Raw genomic sequence first — 21,781 nt, forward strand, 5'->3', positions numbered from 1 at the left:
TGCAGGCCCCACTTTCCATAATTCCAGCACCCTCATTAGTAGATTTAGGCACCCTTGGCCCAGGAACTGCTTCCTGAAGATACTTTGGCACCTTCCTTGTTTTGCCGTTTCTCAGTCCAGTTACATTCAAGGGCAACTGTTGCAAAGCTCCTCTGTTACTATGGGGTTCTGTTCCTTAGTTTCTGTTTCTTTGATGAGAGCCCTGATCTGCTCTTTCATTGTGTTTTTTCTTTGTAGTCCTCAAGCATATTTATAATAGCTGCCTTAAGTTCTTTTTAAGGTCTGTAAATTCTAACTTCTGGCAGTGTGTTGGAGGGCTGAGTGGGTGGGTAGGTGTATCCGTTTCTAATAACTGCTATTTGTTTGTTTGCTTGTTTGTTTGGGGACCACACTTTTTAGTCTCATGCTTATTTATTTTTTTAATGGTGTTAGATTCATGCCTGAACAGGGTTTTTTGTTTGTTTGTTTGTTTGTTTTTTTTTTCTGTTGTATCTTGTTGATAAAATAGAAACTAGATTCCCTTGCTTTACTCTGAGAAGCCCTGGCAGAGTCAGGTTTTTTCTGTCCTACTTTGTGATACTCACCATCCAGTGAGGCAGATAGGATTGAATCATGTGGACTCCCCTTTCGTTGACTCCCTTCCTAAGCAATCTACAGTCTTTCCAGCTTTCTTAGAAGACTCAAATCTGAATTCTTAAAGCAGTAAACCTGTAGTGTTTCCTGGGGCATCACTTCTCTGCTTAGGCATGTTGAGTGAGAAGCATGCCACCCATAGCTGTGTGGAGTGGCATTGCCAGTGTGACCTGTGGCTCTTGTCTCACCTTAGGACCATTGGTTTATATTTATACCACCTGACAGTTCTGGCTACCTCACCTGGGAAGTTGGCATGCAGATAAACTTCATGAAGATGAAATGAGCTGGTGACCAACAACAGTGGGCACATGGTTTGGGTTGGGCAGTTGCCAATGGGGCTGCAGGTGAGCTCATATCTAGGTAAAGTTAGGGACATGCTTGGCCTCTGTTGATCATCTAACCTGACAGAACTCAAAAGGTTTGTCTTTTTGATACATGGGATGGAGGTGTTTTGACATGACAGGCCATCCTGCTGTTCTTGTTACATTCAGGTAATCAGTAGAATGGCATCCCTGCTGACCAAGAACGCAGTTGAACGCCTGCTGCTGCCTCCATTCTGTGAACTGTATAGCGACGGGAAACTCTTCCAAGTTTGGAAGGTGGGAACATAAGAGACTAAAACCTCTAGAGTTTCTGTGCACTTGTTTAGTGGACATTCTGGGAAGGAATGCCACTTCAGGCTAGATGGGAATATGCATACTCAAAGGGTCTTTGATTCTTGAAATGATTTGTTTCAGAACCCTCCTGTCTTTGCTATGCCTTCCAGTCCACCCCCGGCTTCTCTTTGGGTTGCTTGGGATTTGGCTTGGCAGCCCTGCTTGGAGGCAGTGATGCCTCAGCTTCTACCTTGCTCTTTAGGCCTTGGGACATGTAGTGAGGTGAGGACGGGGGGTCTTGTTTACTATGCAGAGAAGCAAATGGGCTCTGTCTTATTACTAACCAAATGCATTATGTATCAAGATCAATTAGGAGCCAGGAAACCATAGAAGTGGGTGCCCTTTGTGAATCCCTGTTTTCAATGCAACAGGCACCTAGCATGGTGCTGTGTGGGCGATAGGCCTGGTACAGGCTTGTTAGCTGCCTGACCAGAGGGATCATTGCTCTCAGGGCTCTTGCTTGTTAGGTTTTATAGTTTGTTAAGACAAAAAGAAATACAAAGGAATGATTGTGTGCCTTTGCTTTTCACAGGTATTTGCCACACATTTTAGCGATATTTGTCACCCTGTTGGACAAGAAGCCACTGAGAAATTTTTGGTATGTGACGTTTTGCCAATCATAATTGCTACCACACTCCCTGGTGTACTTTGCTAGTCTGGCTAACAAGTAGGTGGGCACCGGCAGCCCAGACTCTGCTGTTCCTGCTCCTGTTCCTGTTCTCCTGTGTCTCCTCTCTCTCTGCTGCCTACCCACCACCCTTCAGGGACTGTTCCTGCCCTTGAACCTGCAAACACTAGGCGTAATTTTCTTGGTTTATGGTTAAAATCCAGAGCCTCACCACCATTCAGGTCCCTCACAAGTGTCTCTTGTGTGATACCTACAGTCATCCCACACCTGCCCCACCAGGCTGTTCATGCTGGCTTCAGCTCTGGCTCTGGCTCAGCTGGGAGGCCTGTGATTTTCAAAGTTCCTGTAACCAAGGCAGCGGGTGGAGTGCCACATCTACTTGACATGACTTTCACCCCCTTTGAGGCAGTGGCTCCTCTCACAACCACCCCGCTTGTGTGGTAAGAACCTTCCATGCTGCTAGCTTTGCTGGAGTACACTCTGGCCTCCTTGCCTGACCCACACTCACCTGCCCCCATGCCATAGACTGATTCTTTTTTTCTTTGTTCAGCCCTTGTAGCCTTTTGTGTTGAAGATCCTGGGGAGGGTTTCACAGATGGGTTCCTTGAAGGCAGGGTCGCCACTGTGCTCATCTGTGCCTGGGCAACTGCTGGGCTCTCAAGACTGCACCTGTCTCTTCATTTAATGCTCTCGCTGTGTGGTTGGAGTTTAACCTCAAAGAGGATTATTTCTAAATTGATTTTTAAATTTCAGTTCAGAAGCATATTTGTTTTCTTTAAAGTGTAAGCCACATCAACACCATTGTAACCCAAGACTGATTTATCCTGGGCTTCTGTTCTGAAGACACCAAGAACATTAGCATCACATTCATGTCTCTGGTGAGGGTGGCAGTGGCCAGCATATTCATTTTTCTGTAGGTGGCTTCCCGTCGTCAGATCATGCTCCCATTTGTGAAACATTTTAAGCTAAGTGTTTTACATTAGGATATTAAAATCAAAGCTCTTTAAAGGATAAAATTTAAAAGATTTAATCGCCACCTCCATGTAGATATAAATGAACATATATCAAAATTATATTTAACTCATTTTCTAATAAAGGAAACCAGAAAAATATACCAGCCAAGCTCAGTGGAGAGCCCTGTAGCACACATTCACAGTCTGACCACAGAACCCCAAGTGACTTACAGAGTAATGCTCACAGATCTGCCTTCCTCTGGGTATAGTGTGCATGTCTGCAAACAGAAATTCTTTACATTCTACCACTCTGTGTAGCACAGAATTTCCACCCTTCCACCACAGCCTTCTGCCTGCTGGGATCACAGGTGTGAGCCCCATGTCTCTTCTCAGTTGTTTGCTCACTCTCATCCCAAGGAACTGATCGTGCCTGGTCGCAGAGAGTGGCCATGGCTATTCACTGATAGGTTGTTCACTGTTGAGTCTCTGACTTTTAAGCTTTCTCTAATTTCACTGAGGGAGGAGCCTGGGCCCTTCTCTTGAGTGTTTTCACTGTTTTCTTCTTAAATTTAACCAAATCACTTACTAAAGTTAGGTGATGAAAGAACTATGCTTTCTTTTCCTATATACTGTTCATTTTGTATTATTCCTTTAGAGAATGTGTTTCGCTGTTATTTTATCATTGTTGTTTTATGTCTGTCTGGCTTTGCCTTCACAGGCTATTAGGACAAGGGTTGGCTATCCACAGGCACTCAGATTTGAGTAGCTCTGTTTTTGTTTGTTTTGGTAGATCCCAAAGTTTTTTGAGCTCTGGTCAGATAAAAGGTGGCAGATACAGAAAGCACATGCAGAATGCTTCATGGCCGTGTCCCACAACACCTCCCCTGAGGTCCGCAGGGCCCAGCTCTCACCTCTCTTCGTGAGACTCATCAGTGATCCTTGCTGATGGGTGAGTGTGCACACAGCTGGCGGCTCTGCTGGCTTCTGCAGCGTCAAGCTCTCCAGCTGTCCAGCTGTCTCCAACTTCCATCGTGGTTTCTGGTTTGTTTATAGTTTTAACATAGTCAGAGCTAGACATTGTGAGATCAGCATTAGGCTACTTAAAAATCTCAAAATCTTTGAGGGCCAATTCTAAGAAAGAGGTGCATGGTTCAATACTCGGGGCAAGTATACAGCTTAGAAGCCAGAATTGGGAAGAAACATCTATAAGTGCTTTGCTTTCTTTTCAGTGTTATCATAGGCACATAACACGGTCAGTGAGGTCTTCCTATGTACTTTATAAATTCCAGTGTCATGTGGAACTAGAAACATGAAAACTCTGTGTGGGGTCAAGTGCACCTATTTTCTGTTGACAATGGTTTGTTTGGTGCTTAGGACATGGTTAGGAAGCAGTACACCTGAGTAGATGCCTTAGGGTGGGTTTCTGGGGACCAGCTATCTCTGTTCCTGCCTGGTTTCAGACCTGGTCCTGCTGCATGTCAATACAGTATGCTCTCTTTCTAGGTGTGTCAAGCTGCCTTTCAGTCCCTCAGCCCCTTTATATCCACATTTGCAAACCCATCCCAGGCTGGCCTGTATATTCGGGAGGATGGCACTCTGAGCATCAAGCCACTGAGCCGAGAGGTGGAGCTTGACTTTGCCTCTGGATCACCCAGGCCCAGCAGTTGAAATGCCACCTTAGCCGGGTAAGCTCCAGCCAGAATGCTTGACAGAGGTCCCCGCCCCCTTCACCTCAAGGATCCACCCAGAATTCTAGCAATTATCTCATCTCCAGTTTTAGTAATAGTGACCTTCTGGGCAAGATGGAATATTAGAGCTTTAATTATGTAAAGAAGCAAAAAGTAATTGCAATAACGATTTCGAAACATGACTGCCGGGTTATAAATAATGAAGCTACCATGTCTCCTCAGTTTAGATAAAATATTCATTGAGGGTGGTGATTAAATAACCTGTAAAGAAAATTGTCTCTTTCTCCTTGATTAATGAAGTTCTTTGGAAAATATACGCAGGGAAAAAGGTGAAGTCTCCCAGATGTAGGTTGTGACTGGGGACATTCTGTGTATACAAAAGCCCCATCCCCGAGCACTCTGTTGACCCTCAGGCCCTTTCTAGTGCTAGTTGATCTTGGGTTTGTCCTGCGTGCCCTCTGAGGATGGCAGGTATGTACTGACCAATTGGGGTTAGTTTTTATGCAGCTCTCTGCCATAAGTGTTCTGTGAGGAGTGAGAGGTAGGACTGCCTGAGCAGTTGACACCTTTTAACACAGATCTTCTTCATCACCCTTCATCTGAACTCACTGTGCTTCTGCAGGTGTCATTCCCTTGCTAGGGGGGATGTCACTCCATGGGGGCAGATCTTCCTCATGAAGGCCTGCGGCATGGAGGCTGGCCCAGAGTCATCGCCTCCTAGCTTCTGAGCCTTTTGTTCCAAAGCCTGCCCCCTGCTGGGGTACTAATAAATATTCAGGGAGGTGGCTGGACTTCCTGGGGTGGGTACCATTCTCTGACTGCAGCTGTGAGGTTGCAGTCTTCTGACCCAAGGCTAAAGTAGGAAACGTCCAGTTTAGGAGGTGTGGACTGCTGCTTCAGTTTCTTTCCCATGTGCTCCTTGATGGGCGAAGCGTGCTTTCTCCCTTTACTCTAGTTCTAAAGCACCTGTGCACAGGGAGCCAGATCCACTTCCGGAAGGAACCTCAACTGAGGCCATTCTTCTGCACAGCAGCAGCTCTTCCACAAACACAACAGAAAACCAGGCAGGGGGCCCTTCCTCGTCCAGGGCTGAAATGACTGGCATTTCTCCAGGCAGCAGCCCCCTTCCCGGAGCTCCCTGATGTCAGTGGCTGCCTCAGCAACAGTTACTCTGAGGCAGGTCCAGAGACTTCCGAGGTTCAGCACTTTCCTATATTGGTGAACTCCTCTGCCTGACATAAGCAAAGATATGGAGGTGCTTCTGAGAGAGGCTGGGCCACTGGAGGAGAGCCATGCTGAGCCTGCAGCTGTTTGTGACAGCCATGTGGCCAGTAGTGAGATCCAGAAAGTCCTGCAGACTTTGCAGGGGCGTCTGCTGCATGACCCAGCTGTCCAAGGGGAAGGCAGGATGTCTGTGTGTTGTGCATGGCACAGGCCTGCTTCCTTGCTGGCTGGCCTGTGTGCTACTGTGTATCCTTGTAATCAGTTACACTGTATGCACCTGAGGTAGGGTATCTGTAGGCAGAACCTGTGGGATGTCTGGTTTCCTTGTTCCAGGCAGCCCTGATAGAGCAGGGGACAGTGCTTGAGCACTTATGTGATGATGGAAGGTTTATTAGCTCAGGGGACAATGATATCATTTCTGACACTATGTGTCCTCTCTGGCCAGGAACACCTCAGAATGGCCCTCCTTTTGGAACCCATTAACTCAGACATTCACTAAGCCCTAAGGTTTCTTTCTTATGCAGCTAGGAAAGCACACACTTGTTTGAGGTGTTTTTCTTGTCAGGCCTAATGCTCCCACCAAGTGTGGGGTCTGGGAGCAAGTCACCTAGCCCATACCCATTGTCATGCATTTCCCAGTTAGTCCTCAGCGTTCAACTATGCAGCGCTTCTGTTTGTCCGAGCAATTGGAAAAACAACACTTGCTGCTGTAGCTGGACAGAGATTTGTGATGCTTTGGGGAAAGGAAATGTGAAGATCCAGTTCACCGCATGATTAGGCTCTGTCCACAAATCTGTGAGTAACAGAACCCAGCGATTGCTGAAGGGATGGACAAGCGTCCCACTTCTAAGGGCTGCAGACAAAGGGCTGGTGTGGAAAAGCACATCACTGCAGCTGCTCTCTTTCCCGGCAACAAGAGCTGATCAGGGCTGACCAGCGGTGACCCTGAAGTCTGCTGGAGGGGGTTGTGAGGGAGCTCTGCCTAGGCTGTGGTGAGGACTGACAGAGGGGTGTCCAGAAGAGACACGGGGCAGGAAGCTGGTTGGTCCCGGGGATCCCCACCCTCGAGGTCAGGGGATGGGTTGCAGAGGATCTTCCTGTTCCTGGGCAGCCGCTGTTTGCAGTATTCGCACATGTTTACATAGCTAATTTCTCAATAAGAAAGGACTGCTAGCTTTCCTCAGATCTCAAAGGGGTCAGGAACCCCCAGAGGTTCAGAAACAAATGACACATTTTACATTCTGGCTGTTGCAGAGGGCCTGATGGTGCTGTACTTGGGAGTTAAGACATATTCCAGCACAGCGGGAAGCCAGCTACAAGCTCTGAACATTGGAGCAAATCTTTCTATCGGTGGGAACAGCATGTAGGGATGGGGGCAGGGCCTGTGTTCTGTACAATGGAGAAGGGAATGTACAGTTTTAATTTGTGTAGAAAAATTATGTGAAGTAGGTCCTCTAAGCAACCACACTAGTGTGCAAATAAACGTGCGTGTATGTGCATGCATCTGTGTGAGGAGCAGGGGAGAGACAGCCCCCCCCCTGCTTTGTACATGGGAAGTGGAACAAGCCTTGTCAGGGAGGATGGCCTCCTGGACTCCTCTGCTCTATAACTTCATTTTGTCCTTTTGTGAGAGACAGTGGAGTCAAACTGACTTTAACCATAGGTGTGTTTTGGATGCAGATGTGCTGCTCTGCATGGCTGATGATCAGCTGGAATGGCCATGTCAGTGACCAGCATGGCACTCTGGGGTCTCAGCATGAGCTCCCAGAGCCTGATACTAGGCAGTCTCTGCTTGTGAAGGAGGTGCACATGCCTCTGAGAAGAATCCCATTCCCAGGCCAAAGCTGGGTGCATACCCCTCCAAAATGAGCCTAGGATCACATTAAATTATTAAAATACATATATATATTTTAAGTTTCAGACAGGTCTTACATGCCCAAGCTAGACCTTGCTTTGTAATAGAGGGTGACTTTGAGCTTCTGACATTTTTGCTACCACCTTCCAAGTGCTGAGATTATAGGTATGCATGCCTCACCCAGCTTTTGGAGTACAGGGAATGAAAAGCAGGGTTTTGTGGGTGCTAGGCAAACACTCTACCAACTGAACTACATCCCCAGGCCCCATAAAGTTACTGAGATTCTTGGTATTTCTGGGTACTTCTCTTCAGGTATTATCTGCCAGCACTGAGAGCAACACAACTCAACTCCACCAGTGAACCCGAGAGCAAGCAGACAGAAGGTCTAAATGGAGAGCCTGTTTCAGATCCCAGCCCTGCCTCTGACAATCACATCCTCCTGTCGGTTTCATCATCTCAGAATGAGCTCTCTGTGGCCAGGATATTACAGAGCACAGTAAGTACTTGCCCTGTCCCTCAGCCACTGAGGATGTGACAGAAATCACAAAGCTGCGCTTGCTTTTATTAATACATCCCTGCAGAGAAGATAAATGGCAAATTTCATTTCATTCTTAAGGTCATGTTTTGGATAACTAGACAACCAATCAATCAGGTGATTGATCACCCTGAATCCCTTCCATGGGAACAGGGTGGGCACCAGAAACAACCCCCCTCCCTGGGGTGAGGCAGGGAGATGACAGGCAGTGCTCTTGGGGAATTAACGGTGTAAATGTCCTGGGTCATTGCTGGCAGTCACTTACATCTTTAATAACAGAAGAGGGTGAATTCCAAGTTGGTGAGGGCCGTAGAGAGTGATGAGTGTGGCTGGCCCCATGGTTCACAGACATCCTTTAATACCCAGATGCTTAGTGATGATCCTTCCCAGAGGGGAGACACTGGTAAAGGCAACCACTTTCCATCCTGCATTCTGGCTTCTGCCTCCTGTAAGACCAGAGTCCCATGTGAAACAAGAAGGGCCTGGACTTCCTTCTTGCCTGAGTCTCCAGAAGCTTCCTAACCCTTATGATACCTGGTGTTCTTGTGCCTTCCCAGTTCCTCCCCAGCTTGCGCATGTGCCAATAAAGGTGGTACCTTTTTACTCCTGTAAGCCAGGGTGAACAGGCCTTGCAAGTCCATGGTCTTCAGGACCTAAGCGCACATGGCTCTGCTGACACGGCTGATGATTTGGTTGTAGTGATCATTTATCACTCCCACCCTAAGCCTGTTCAAATGAAGCAACAGTGCATAATCTGAATCTAAAATGTTTCAAAGTTCCTAAAAGTGATGTTAGATTTAGTAAGATACAACAGGATGTCCTATGTTGCTGGTGCTTTCTAGAGAATTCTGGGAAAACTGGCCTGCTGCCTTTGTTACCTGCCTATAGAAAACCCTGAGTACAGAGGAGAAAGGTCTAGTCTATTGGCCTTGGTGGGGTGCAGCAGTACTGTGGCTTCTTTATCAGAGATAGAATTGGGAAAAAAAAAAAAATGAGCAGCCGTTTCAGCCAGGTCTTTCGAGGTGTATGTGAAAAGTGAAACTGGTGGATTTGTGGCTCTACCCTGGGGCATGGAGGAAAAGAAGATCACCCCTCCACCATAGTGCCCAGGGGAGACTGTGCTGCCTGCTCCGTGTCAGCAGAAGGTACTCAAGAGAAAGAGGGCCCGTGCAAGGAAACTCGACCCCACACGTCTCCTCACTTTGCTGTGCCCATATCTTTCCCTGGCCACAGCTGTAGGTAGGGTGCAAATGGCATTGTCATTGGAAGTGACACTCCTGAGGAGCTACGGTTCTCTAGAGGGGCTCTCCCCAGGGAGTTGTGCGTGCCTAGCACCATCCAGTGTGCCACCCTAGTTGGGTGTTTTTGAGAAATGAGCTCAAAGAACTTGGGGTGTTGAGTTGGAATGTATTGCTTACAGCCTGGCTTAGCTCCTCAAGTCAGTGATGTACACAGTGACTTCATTGCAGACTTGGACAGGGTTTGTTCCTAAAGTGCTAAATTTGACTCCAGCCATGATGTGTTAGTGCGTGTGGATCCAGGTGGAAAGTTGGAGGCACCATGCCCAAAAGAAACCTTGGGTGTCTTACCAAACTGTCATGTTTCCTGTTCAGATAGACAGCATGCTTTTCTGTAAACATCAGGCACTAAGGTCCAGGTAGCATGCTCAGAGCAAACAAAGAATCTATTGGGTATTAATTGACTTCTGGATCATATATTGAGCTGATTTGTCAGAATCCATTAAGACAATAGACAGTATGACATTTCAAGTGCAAGTTAGAAATCCGTGTTATGGTTGAAGCAGAAGGTCAGGTCCATCTCATTTAATGTTAATCAATGACCAGAGACTGACATGTCACCATTGAATGCTTTTGCTCATTTGAATTGTTAACCTAATGTAAAGGTTCATCAGCAGACATTAGGAGTGCTTGCACATGTGAGCACTCAGAACAGTTTACTAAGTAAATACTCCCCTGCTGGCCCCACCTTCTCTTCCCAGGTCACGGCTCCCTCCCTCCATGCCTCCTACCTGCACCGTGACTTGATTCCCTGCAAAGGCTGCAGGTATCTGTTGTGTCCTTTCTGAAAAGCCACCCCTATCCCTCCTCTGTAGCTGCATTGGAGGCTACTGGTTGGCCACACAAAGGAGACCCCAGACTTAAAGACTAGAAGGTGCAAGCCTACCTATGGGCTTGTCCAGCTTCAACCATAAGCACGGCCTGCATGGCCTTCTGTAAGGCAGTCCTGCCACCAGAGTATGGGTGGGGTCCCTTCCGCAGAGTACTGGTAGCAACTATACCGTGTGCAGACCCTGCAGCTATGCAAAAGTGTTTTCTGACATCAGAGGTACCACACACTTAGATGTTCTTATCATTTCAGACATGAAGAAAGGTCCTTTGATGGGGTGGATGAAGATGCTGTCCTCCTTTGGTGTCAGTTGGTAACCTGTCCCATCAACTCTACAGGATCCAGCTGAGCCTCAAACCAGTGACCGTTTGGAGGTGGAGCAGGGGCAGGAGCTACTGCACTTGAGGGGAGAACACCTAAAGTGCAGGTTTGTACCTTGAAACAAAAGAAAAGGATGAAACCCAGAGCATGGATCCTTGCGAGCAGCTGCTGAAGCCTTGTTTTCCTTCTGCCAGCATTAACTATATCTAGTTAGTTACATTAGTAATAGTTTCTCTCTGAACTATATCTAGTTAGTTACATTGGTAATAGTTTCTCTCTGAAAACCACTGTGAAGTAGTATTCAAAATCAGTGAAGCTCAACAATAAGAGGGAAAGATGACCTCACACTAATGCTTTTGAAGAACTGCTATTGCTCTTTTGGGTACAAAAATGTTATAAGCTTCTTTTGTTGGGCCATGCTTACATTCATCTGTCTTATAGGTTGGCCCCTTGTGCCGTACAAAGCCCCCTATATAGTTTAAGTGATTGTCACACATCGCTCTTCCGGAGACAAGCATAAGCAGGGGATATGTTTGTATTGAGGGAGGCCTCTCTTCAGTGAGAAAGAGCTCCTGAGGATCCCAGGGGTAGCCTTGGGCACAGCTTCCACACCGTGCCGTGCACTCAGCTCTCCAGGCTCTCCTCTGTGGCCTGGTTGCCTGCTTTGGGGCAGCTGACTGCAGTCACTGATGTCCCCTCTTGTTCTTGCCTGCTTCCTGCCCCTCTGCTTCACTGGGACAGCCTACACTGCTGTCTTTGCCCTCCTTGCCAGGATGATGATTTTTTTTTTCTCTTGTTTCCCAGGATATAATCCCTCAGCCTCTGCTTGCTCAGTTTGTGTCCATGACTGACTCAGCTAGAGCCCAGGCTGTAGACACTGACTGACATAGCCAAACACTGTGCCTACAGCCTTCCTGGGGTGGCCCTGACCCTCAGCTGGCCGAACTGGCACTGCCTGAAGGGCACATGAAACACTGGCTTCAGATGTCCAGGTAAAAGGAGCATCTGAGTAGGAGGCCCACGGGCTACGGTGCAGCTTGCTGACCTGACTTTCATGTGGCTGGGAGCTGCTTTGTTTACTGCTCTCTGGGGAAATGCCAGGAACATTGAATCACACAGGCTTGTGGCGATTCGTGTGTCTGCTGTTGCCCCTAGTGGAAGGTCCGGCGGACTCTTGCCTTCTCCATTCACGAGCTGGCAGTGATTCTCCGGGATCAGTTGCTAGCAGCCGACCTGGTATCCATCTTTAGGGGGTTTTTAAGGGTCTGGCTGAAGTACATGTAGGAGTCCCTAAACAACCTAAAGGTAGGAGAGGGCTGCTGTCAATGTAGGCCTTCCTGCAGTCTGGTGGCAGTGAAAAGCAGCCATGTTCTTCCCATCCTGCAGCTGAAATGCATACAGACTCTGAAACATTCATGCCTCTGCTGCTACTTGGACCCTATATGGCTATGCTTCTTATGAAGGGTCCTGGATGGCAAAATCCAGGATTCATAGGAGTGACCTGTCTTGCCTAGAAGTCACCTGTGGAAAGGGGTTGGGCCCAGATGTAACCCTAGCTCTGCACACAGGAAGACCTTTCCTGCAAGGTGCCATAGCCACTTCTGTTCTTGCTTTTTCCCCTTTCCCTTAAAGGAACGATGAATATAAAAATAAGGGTTTAGAAATTACTTAGGGAAACTAATTTGTAGCATAGCTACAGGGGCTTTGTAGCATAGCTGCCCCAGGGACTTTGGTGGTCACCGACCCCATGCAGATCCTGCCTTTCATGTCAGGTGAGTGTTCTCAGCCCCAGGGACTGCAGAGCCACTATCTACTAAACAGAGACAGACCTTCTTACGTGGGGAAGCACAAGGGTTTCAGGGACATGGGGTAGGAAGGGGTGGATGGGTGGGGTGATGTATCTCTACCAGAGGAAAGGCAAGAGTTCTTCAGTTGTTCAGGATAGGCTTGTACTTGGTGTCAGCCAGCAGCCATGTTAATGTACAGCCACATGGAGTCATATGTGCCTGGGGTTACAGGTGGCAGGGTATGAGGGAGACACTAGGCTTTTGGCTAGTGACAGCCTTAAAACCTGCAGAGAAATAAAGGGGGTGCTGGGGTCACCTTGAGGCTGAAATGTATAATGGGGGTACTAGGATCACCTGAAGACTGATGTGTTTAACAAGGGTGCTGGGGTCACCTTGAGTGACATGTATAACGGGGAGGCTGGGGTCACCTTGAGGCTGACATGTCACTTATGGAGGTGTGTTTCCAACAGTTGCTCCCTGAGAACAAGAGGAGAGAACACCTCTGCCAGCTGCAGGAGTTTGTGGTCACTGACAGCAGCAGGAACTGGAGAGTTGGATATGAACGAGCAGGGTGAGTAAGAATCTGTCTGGGGCCATGGGAGACGACTCGGAAAGAGTGCTTTCCTTTTCTCTTTATAATTGACTTCAGAACCAGCAGTGCAGCGCTCTTTTGGATAAAGAGATTATGTTTTTATTAAGATATAAACGAAATTCCAAAGCTCTGAGTTATATATGTCCCCCTGTCTCTGGGGAGACATCCATTTTCACACGAAGACAGGGCTAGAGTCACTCTGGAATTGAAGTGTTCTGCTGTTCTATAAGGCAATTTATTCGAACCAAATAAAAGATGAGTCACCCACTCTTCAATATTTTCCTGTGACTCGGAGTGGTTTTGCAAAGCCTTCTTGAACATTCTGCGTGCTGCCTTCTCTGTGAGCACATGGTACCTCACGTACTTGAATGTCCGAAGAATATTGGGCAGCGTGGAGGTCTGACAAGGTCTCCCCCAGATGACACAGCTATTAAGTAAAAATGCCCCCCATGCAGCTTCCTTGCATGCACCATGGCTGCATGAAGCACTCTTCAACCCCTATCTGCCTTCAGTCCAGGGAATGTTCTAGGCTTCCCTGGTTATGAAAGAGAACATGGTTCATTGTCCCCTTTTCCAGGTGGAGAATGTGCTTTACGGGTGTGGAGGATTTTTTTGTGGGGTGCTCCCTTGGGCTTTTGTTGAGGTCCATTTCTGTACCTTTAGTTTTCATTTTTTTTCTTAGCCACAGCTAGTCATCTCTCAAATAATTGTCTTCCTGAAGAAATCCATTAGGCTTTTGCAGCTATTTAGGATATGATTTGGCCAGTGCCAAACTGGAAGATTTTTTCTTTGCTGTGAACTTTAATCATTATGCTTAATTTGGGAGATTGAGGTTTAGTCATATGTCATGTTCGCAGTACACTCCGGCATAAACAACTGAGAAAAACTGCCCTGGGCCCGACGAGGGGCTCTGCGCCCCCTGGCGGAGGGAGGGGTCCGGGCCCCCTGTGGGCCCGGCCTTATCTCCCATCGCCCCACTTATTGCAGCAGCGGGCCGCGATAAGGGCAGCGCGCGGCCCGTTATTGGCCTCATCCCCCCCCCCCCCCCAACGCACACACACACAGACGGCGAGACCGATATGAAGCCGCTTGCTGCGGCCGGTTTCCTCTCCGCCCTTTTTCATTTCCTCTGCCCGCGTGCAAATCACACCATTCTCTCCCGCCCAAGCCGAGCAAAACAGAAAGAGTGAGGGGAAAAGACCTAGCGAAAAACCGAGGAGAAAAAAGAGCGAGAGAAAAGACTTAGGAAAAAAGAGAGAGGAAGAAAACACTGCCGAGAAAGAGCATGTGAAAAACAACTAGCGAAAAGGAGGAGGGGGGAAGACCTGCCGAGAAAAGGGGAGGGGAAAACTCAAGCAAGAAAGAATGAGGGGGATAAAAAGCCTTACCGAGGAAGCACGAAGGGAAAAAAGATCTAGTGAGGAAGCAGGAGTGGGAAGGAAAAACAAAACAAAACAAAACAAAACAAAAAAACCTAGTGAGAAAGAGGAACGGGAGACCACCTAGCTAGAAAAAGGAGGAAAAAAAGATGTAGTGGGGAACCGGAGAAGGACCTAGCGAAAACTCTAGGACGGAAAAACCTAGCGAGAAAAAGAGGGAAGGTGAAAAGGCGAGCCCGGCGGCGAGGCTGGAAAAAGCGCGCGAGCAAGCGCTAGGCGGGAATGCAAACGGACTGAAAAGAGCGGGCGAAAACGAGCTAGGGGGAAGCGGGCGAGAAAAAAAGAACGAAGGGGAAAGAGCGATGCTGAAGGCGAAGGAAAGAGCAAGCGATAAAGAACGATGAAAAAAGAACGAGGGAGAAAGAAGATAGAAAAAAAAAAAATTCGAGGAGAAGAGCGAGGGCGCCGCCATCGGCCGCTTGGCTTTTCGATCCTGCTCGTCCTCGGCGCGGCCGGGAAACTGCAGCCCGTGGCTGCTTTTACGGTGTCTGGTGTTGCAAGGCAGAGTTTTGTGTGCATTTTAAACATAACCGGACACTAAAACCTGAAACCCGCACCCCAAAACCCCTATTTTACAAAAGCGCCCGGTGCACGGCGGCTTCGGCACGGCGGCTTCGGCACGGCGGCTTCGGCACAGCGGCTTCGGCACGGCAGCTGCTCCCGCTGCCGCTGCTGCTGCTGCGCCCGCGCGTGGCCGCCAGAAGGAAGGGGCGCGAATTGCCTAGTAACTAATGTGGCAGGGGTCCCTCTGCTTGTGGTTGCAGGCAGCGGATTCTGATATTGGATCTCTATGTCCCCAGCGATGTTCATAGTTACCACAGGCACGCAGACAAAGTTTCTCAAGTGCTGAATTTCTTTCAAGCTAGTAAGGAGCCGGCAGCCCGTAGCACGTTTTTTGTTTCTATTTTAACTCCATTATTGTTTGGGTTTTTTTTTCCTGGGCTCTATTTGTCATTTTCTCTATAAGCCTGGCTTTTAATTTTTGCAGTTAGAAGCTGTATTGCTTCATCAATTTTCAGGATAGCCTTCTGTTATTAATTTTATGCTTCCATACTGGGAACTGTGCAGAAATCTTTTTGTATATGAAACTCTAAATAATAGCGTAGAGTTTTTGTTGTTTTTTGTGTGTGTATTTGTTGTTGTTGAATTCCACAGCTTTGTACAGCAATTCATAATGAGCAAAGCCTCCGGCAGAAGAGATGAACCTGGTTTTCACGGCTGTCTCCCAACTCCACAGAGCACAGTTTTACTTGAAAGTAGTGATTTTAAAATTTCTTGATGATATTAAAATTTTATGAAAATGCCTTGTCCTCAAAGGTAACAATTTACTCATTTCACAAGATGATGTGTTTTTTAAAACTGGACCCTTCTGCTTGATGCATTTGTCTAATGTTAATTCCCTTGTTTTTTCCATTCTCCTTGAAGAGTTCTATGTGCATGTATAAAATAAAAATGCCTTGTCCTCAAAGGTAACAATTTACTCATTTCACAAGATGATGTGTTTTTAAAACTGGACCCTTCTGCTTGGTGCATTTGTCTAATGTTAATTTCCTTTTTTTATCCATTCTCCTTGAAGAGTTCTATGTGCATGTATGTATTATTATTATTATGACCTGTTTAAACATCTCCCCTGTGTACACTAGTGAGAACTGGAAGAATTGCTTTCTCTTGCTTATAAATTGATTGTGAGGGTGGACATGAACATAAAAATGCCCCTGTGCTGGGCAGAGTGCTGCTTATAATTGCCTCAGCCGGCACTGTCTCACGGCTGGCTCTGGCTCTGCCTCAGCCGGCACTGCCTCAGCCGGCTCTGCCTCACGGCTGGCTCTGCCTCACGGCTGGCTCTCTCACATTGCTTGCAGGTGGTGGCGATGCTGTGGAAGTTGTACTCCCATGGTGCGTGTGCTCTGGGGCTCAGTTTCATCCAGGAGCTCATCTCACAGTGTCGGCCCTGCCCTGAGTCGGTTGGAAGGCAGGCTTTTGCTTGCATCTGCCGGCTTAGCACGGCCACGGAGAATCTGCCTGTGGATTCCTTTCCCTGGCAGAGCCTGGGGATCAATTTACTGAGCCTCCTCACCTTGTAGGAGACTGACCAGCTGTGTGAGGTACACTGTCTTGTCCAGGGTCACCCTGGGCACGTGTTCATACCCCAGACATGGTTGGTACCTACTGTGTTTCATCCTGGAGCTGAAATCCGTGATGAGCCCGCAGGCTCTCTCACCAGATCCAGCCCACTCCTGTCACACTTCATCCAGGGTGTACCGGAGCAGTATGTTAGAATGCAGAAACCCCTTTTCATGCCCCCAGTGTAAAGCTTATGTCACCTTATCTTCTTGATAATGCCCTCTGCCTAGCACCTGCAGTGACCAGAGCTCATCTTAAATGTCAGCCATTTTGGACACATCTGATTCTCTAGTAATAGCCCCTGAGTATGGAACACGGTGAATCACTGTAGCACACTTATTAACCTTTAAGGATAATTGTTTTAGGTGAAGCATTAACCCCAGAGAGGTCAAGTGGACCTATCAGGATCCCACTAGTAGTGGAAAGCCCTGGTTTTGGGGTTTTGGTTTTGAGGGTTTTGTTCCCCCAAATGTTATTTTTGTCATTTTGGTGTTTCATCATGCTGTCTCCTGGCACCGCAAAGGCAAAGGGGATTGTGCGCCATCTCCAGGAGCTAGTTGCCCAGCTGTGCTGACCGCCATCGTTGATGGAGTCTGGGCAGATCCCAGGCCCACAGTTCAGGTCTCTGTGCCTGGCAAACAACTACAGTGAGAGGACTCACCAGCGCCCCCTGTTGGTCTATGAGGACATAGCCGGTATTTTTCCACTGCACAGCCATCTGTGAAGAAAAACATTGCTGCATCATTGTGCAGCAAATGTAGAAATGAATTTTTTTTTACGCTTTTAAATATTTATCTGGAATTTAGAAAAAAATATGAGAAACAAGAAATGATACCTATTCATTTTGTTCAAGAAAAACCAACAAGATTAAAAAAAAAAAAACCACAAAACCTTATTATTAAAGATGAAGAAAATCCAGGAAAACCCAGTGCAAGGGAAGGATGTTGAGGAGATAGTATACCTCAGAGACTAATTAATTTCATCTGAGACCAGCTGTGAGAAGAAGGTGTTAGGGTGACAAGGCAGATCTGGAGCGAGACCTAGCTGGCCCAGAGCCTGCTGTGAGCTCCCTGCCAGTGGCCTGGGCAGAGCAGCCTCCATGCAGTGAAGTGTACCTTCCCCTCCTGTGCTGCCCCATGCTGTCCGACCTGATGCAGTCCAACTGTGTAGTACACGTTGACACCCAGAGCCTACTCGATGATCTTAGATGCCATCGCCATGGTGCCAGCCCACCACGACACCAACTTCCCTTAGAGGGAACACCCAGAGGACCCAGAATCCATACACCTGGCTCAAGTCTCCACTCATTTGTTTGTCCTAAGACTTTCAATGGCACCACCCTACTGGAACAGAATTTCCTCACTCAAAGAAACAAGTCTAGTTTTGCTGTCCAGGGCCAGTTGTGAGAAGGAAGGCAGGAATATCGCATACACACTGCAGGCTGAGGAGCAGGGCAGAGTCCACTCTGTGCGCAGGTGGATGTGACCAGCTTTGAGAGGCCTGAGTCTGGGCCAGCATCTGGTCTTCCCTGGCAGCCAGCCCCTGTCTTAGAAGCAGGCTTCTGAACAAATTATCACTGGCCAGGTGTGTGCAGGGTGGTGCCACTGTGTTAGGGGACAAGCACAGAGAATTAGCCGCCGCACACTTAGGAGACCAGGCTCAGAACAGCTAACCAACTTACCTGAGGCACAAAGGGACCAGTTTAAGTTCTGAACCTATACCTGCTGGCTCTAAAACCTACATTTTCCCTCTAGATCTTGGTCAGCCATTCTGTGGGAGTGAGTTATAAATATTAGCCACTGTTTATAACTAAATTCAGTTCTTGAAATTTAAAAGTAAACACACATACACACACAAACACCTCCCCCACTCCTACACCTTTAGAACCTATAGATTCTGAAGTAAATGTCTTTAGAATTACAGATGTATGTGTGCTTTGAAGACCTTGAAGAAGCCCCTGGCGGGCTGCAGCTCTCATCTCTGCAGCCTATAGTGAGTGAAGAAGCTGTTCCTGTGGGCCTGTTTGTGGAACACTTGCTTCCCAGCCTCCTGAGCCTGGCATTGGATCCTGTGCCACATCTGAGGGTTCTTCTGGCCAAAACCCTGTGGCAGACACTGCTGGAGAAGGGTGTGTGGGTCTTGTTGGCTTCTCCGTGAACCCTAGCTGTGACAGGTGGCAGCTAGGCTCTCAAGGAATTATAGCAGACTGAATAGTAGCACATTGGAAATACAAGACAGCCGAAGAGATGAATATAATTCTGTTTTTTAAGCAAGGATACAGCAGATACAAACTGTCACACAACTTTCTAGGTCGTTTATCAGTTCCAGTTATGATCTGAAAGGAAGCCAAAGTTCATCTCAAAGCTACTGCAGTATGATACAGAATGTAAGCTGTGTGTCTATGCTGGCTTGTTTCTCCACCATAGTGTGGGCCCGTTTGTTCATTTCTAGCCTTCTTCCTTCCCTGTTCCCTACACATGCCAGTTCTTGTGAACTGCACAACAAGATGCATTTAAAGGTGTAGTTGCTTTAACTTTTAAAGCAGGTGTCACTACTAACAGTCACCATTAAAATCTCAGAAATAATTTTGTAATAAGGCATTTTATCGTCTGAAAGGACTTAGGAATGTGGCTATCCTTGGAAATTTTATCCAGTGTCTTGACGTGTGGCTCAAAAGACAACAAAACTGGATATGTTCTAGAACACAGTTCATGGCACATGTAACTAACTTTTCTCTCCTTAGCATATTTTAGAAATGTTGGGAACCATCATCTTGAAGTTGTTGAAGCGACTTTCTTGACTCTGCAGCCTGACCAAGATGTTTCATTCTTTGCTTCCTCAGAATCAAAGATGCAGAATGCTCTAGATACCACTATACTAGAAAACTAGAACTATCACCCTGTGATGGGTACATGGGGATGTCTTTGATGCACACTTAAAGAAGATCCAGTTGTATTAGACTTTTGGAAGAGGCTTATCTCAGGTGATGGGGCAGCCCAGTGTTTCCCACCTCCTTGCAGACCTAATCAGTGGCAGTTTGTAGAAAGGTTGTGGGTCCAGACACCAATGGCTGTCAGGGCTTCCTCACTATCAGCTGTGATCAGCAGTTTGTTTGTTTGTTTGTTTGTTTGTTTGTTTTTGAGAAAGTGTTTTTTTAAATCTTCCCTCAGAGCCTGGTACAGTTGCTCATATCTATAATTCCAGCACCTGGAAGACTTGGGCAGGAAGATCAAAAGTTCAAGGCCAATACAGAAAATTCTAGGTCTGTCTGAGTTATGTAACAAAACCTTGTTCCAAGAAACCAAACATAAATACAGCTTTCCTTGCTAATAAAGTAATAGTAGAAGCTTCTAAGTATTCTCTGGGCTTGCTGCCCTAATCCTCTCTGGAAAAAAAAAAAATGGAGTTTATGGCATTGTATTTCATCTCCAACTGAAATAGCATACATATGTAAATAACTTGACAGGAAGAAGATACATGGATGTAACATTAGCCTCTATCAGTCATTTGAAGTTGTGTCCTGCTTTGGAATTGCTGCAGATGCAGCTCATTTTGTTGACCTTTGAACAATATCCTTACAAAAGCAGGTGGGCAAAGAACGGTTACCCTCTATTATGTGGCCCTGCTTTGGTATTATACTTTTGTTATAAACTGCTGTACCTGGAATGTACAGCCCTCACCCTTCTTCTATTTCAGAAACTTTGGAAATGGTCTTTGAGGGCAGCTAGAGTTTTAAGGTTGTTTCAATGTGGACATGTCCAAGGACTCAGGTAGGGGTGGGGGCAGGGGCTGACTGCTGAGATGCAAAGGAATTGATTATATTTTAGGCAAGAAGGGAAGGAAGGAAAGAGAAAACATACTTTCAACCTGAACTTCCTACAAATACTGTTGATTTAGGGAGTTAAGTTATGTATTCTTTACATTGGCTTAAATACAAAGAACTTAGATGTCCTACTTTTGAATTTCAGATGAACAGAAAGATACTGTATAGTTTTTTCATTATTAATAATTAATAAATATAGCTTTTTCATTAAATAATTCTGTATTCTATAAACATTTGATACGGTTTTGTATCTGTGTCCATCCTTATTTTGTATTTCTGATTTTAACAGGGCAAAGTAGAGGGCAGCCCATGGGGCCCAGCACTTCTTGTTAAAAATAAAAGTCAGGTTGAATTTCCTGGTACAAGATATCTCTGCAGCTCTACAAATACCATTGATATTTTTATTTCAAAGGGAAGTAAGGAGTCTATGGCATGCCAAAGAGAACAGGAAATGTGTAAAGAACTCAAAAAGCCAGCACAGGCAACATTTGGGCTAAATTGACACAGAGTTAATTCATTAAAGTTAGAGGCAAAAGATTAAAAACAAAAAACCCAAACGACCTGCCTTGTGTTTGCTCTGTGCCTACAGTAAACAGATGGGACATGCCGTGGGGCTTCTGTGGCAAACACATTTTATTGTTGGATTAAAAGTCTGTTGGTCTACAACTAAGGAAAAGTATCCAGATGGAATCTTGGATTCTTTACGGTTTATAATTTTCTATTAAAAAACAAAATCCAGGCGTTGCTGACACACGCCTTTAATCCCAGCACTCAGGAGGCAGATCTCTGTGAGTTCAAGCATAGCCTGGTCTACAAAGCAAGTGCCTGGACAGCCAGGACTACACAGAGAAACCCTGTCTCAAAAAACCTAATTAATGGTAAGTAATAACAACAACAACAAATTAGAAAAAAATATTCAGAGTTCTGAGGTAGAACTGTGGGTACTGAGATTAAACTGAACACTTACTTCAGATGAAAGGCCAGCCGTCTATGAAGATTGTATCTCAGTGATAGTTAGGGAATTTGAGATCAGTATATAGCCAGGACTACAAAACAACAAAAGCCTGTAAAACCCCTGCTAAAAGCCCCAACCTGTTTACAGTACAGGTTACAATTACCTGTCATTTAAAACGAGTAGATTAAACTACTCTCCCCCCCCCCCCCCCCGTGTCACTGCCTTACTATACAGTCAGGGGTGTCACCTTGAGCTGCCTGTGCCTCTCTGCCCCCAAGTGCGTGTATGGCTTGGCCCAAATTTTTGTATTTAACTGCTATACAAAATGTATTCTTCCTGGTAACAACAGAGTTTTCGAAGGGTGTTGTGGCTCCTTGTCCCTTCCCTGGTGCTTTCCCTCTATCCCCTGAAGACCTTGCTTCGGATCTAGCACTTGAGGGC

At 46.7% G+C, this 21,781-nt stretch overlaps 1 long non-coding RNA gene across 4 annotated transcripts; it reads left to right on the forward strand.

The window, feature by feature from the left end:
• Positions 1-4,378: 4,378 nt before the first annotated feature.
• LOC129668211 (uncharacterized) lies at positions 4,379-20,631 on the forward strand. 4 transcript variants are annotated; one of them, XR_008718882.1, is made up of 6 exons: positions 4,379-4,555; positions 7,950-8,133; positions 10,552-10,726; positions 11,425-11,612; positions 12,878-16,543; positions 18,478-20,631. It is a non-coding gene; the product is annotated as an uncharacterized LOC129668211 (long non-coding RNA). The 4 variants fall into 4 exon arrangements; XR_008718880.1 differs by having other exon boundaries at positions 12,878-12,978; positions 16,301-20,631; XR_008718879.1 differs by having other exon boundaries at positions 12,878-20,631.
• Positions 20,632-21,781: the final 1,150 nt, after the last annotated feature.

This window comes from Psammomys obesus, unplaced genomic scaffold (genome assembly GCF_907164565.1).
Source record: "Psammomys obesus unplaced genomic scaffold, mPsaObe1.curated_primary_1811, whole genome shotgun sequence".
NCBI lineage: Eukaryota > Metazoa > Chordata > Mammalia > Rodentia > Muridae > Psammomys > Psammomys obesus.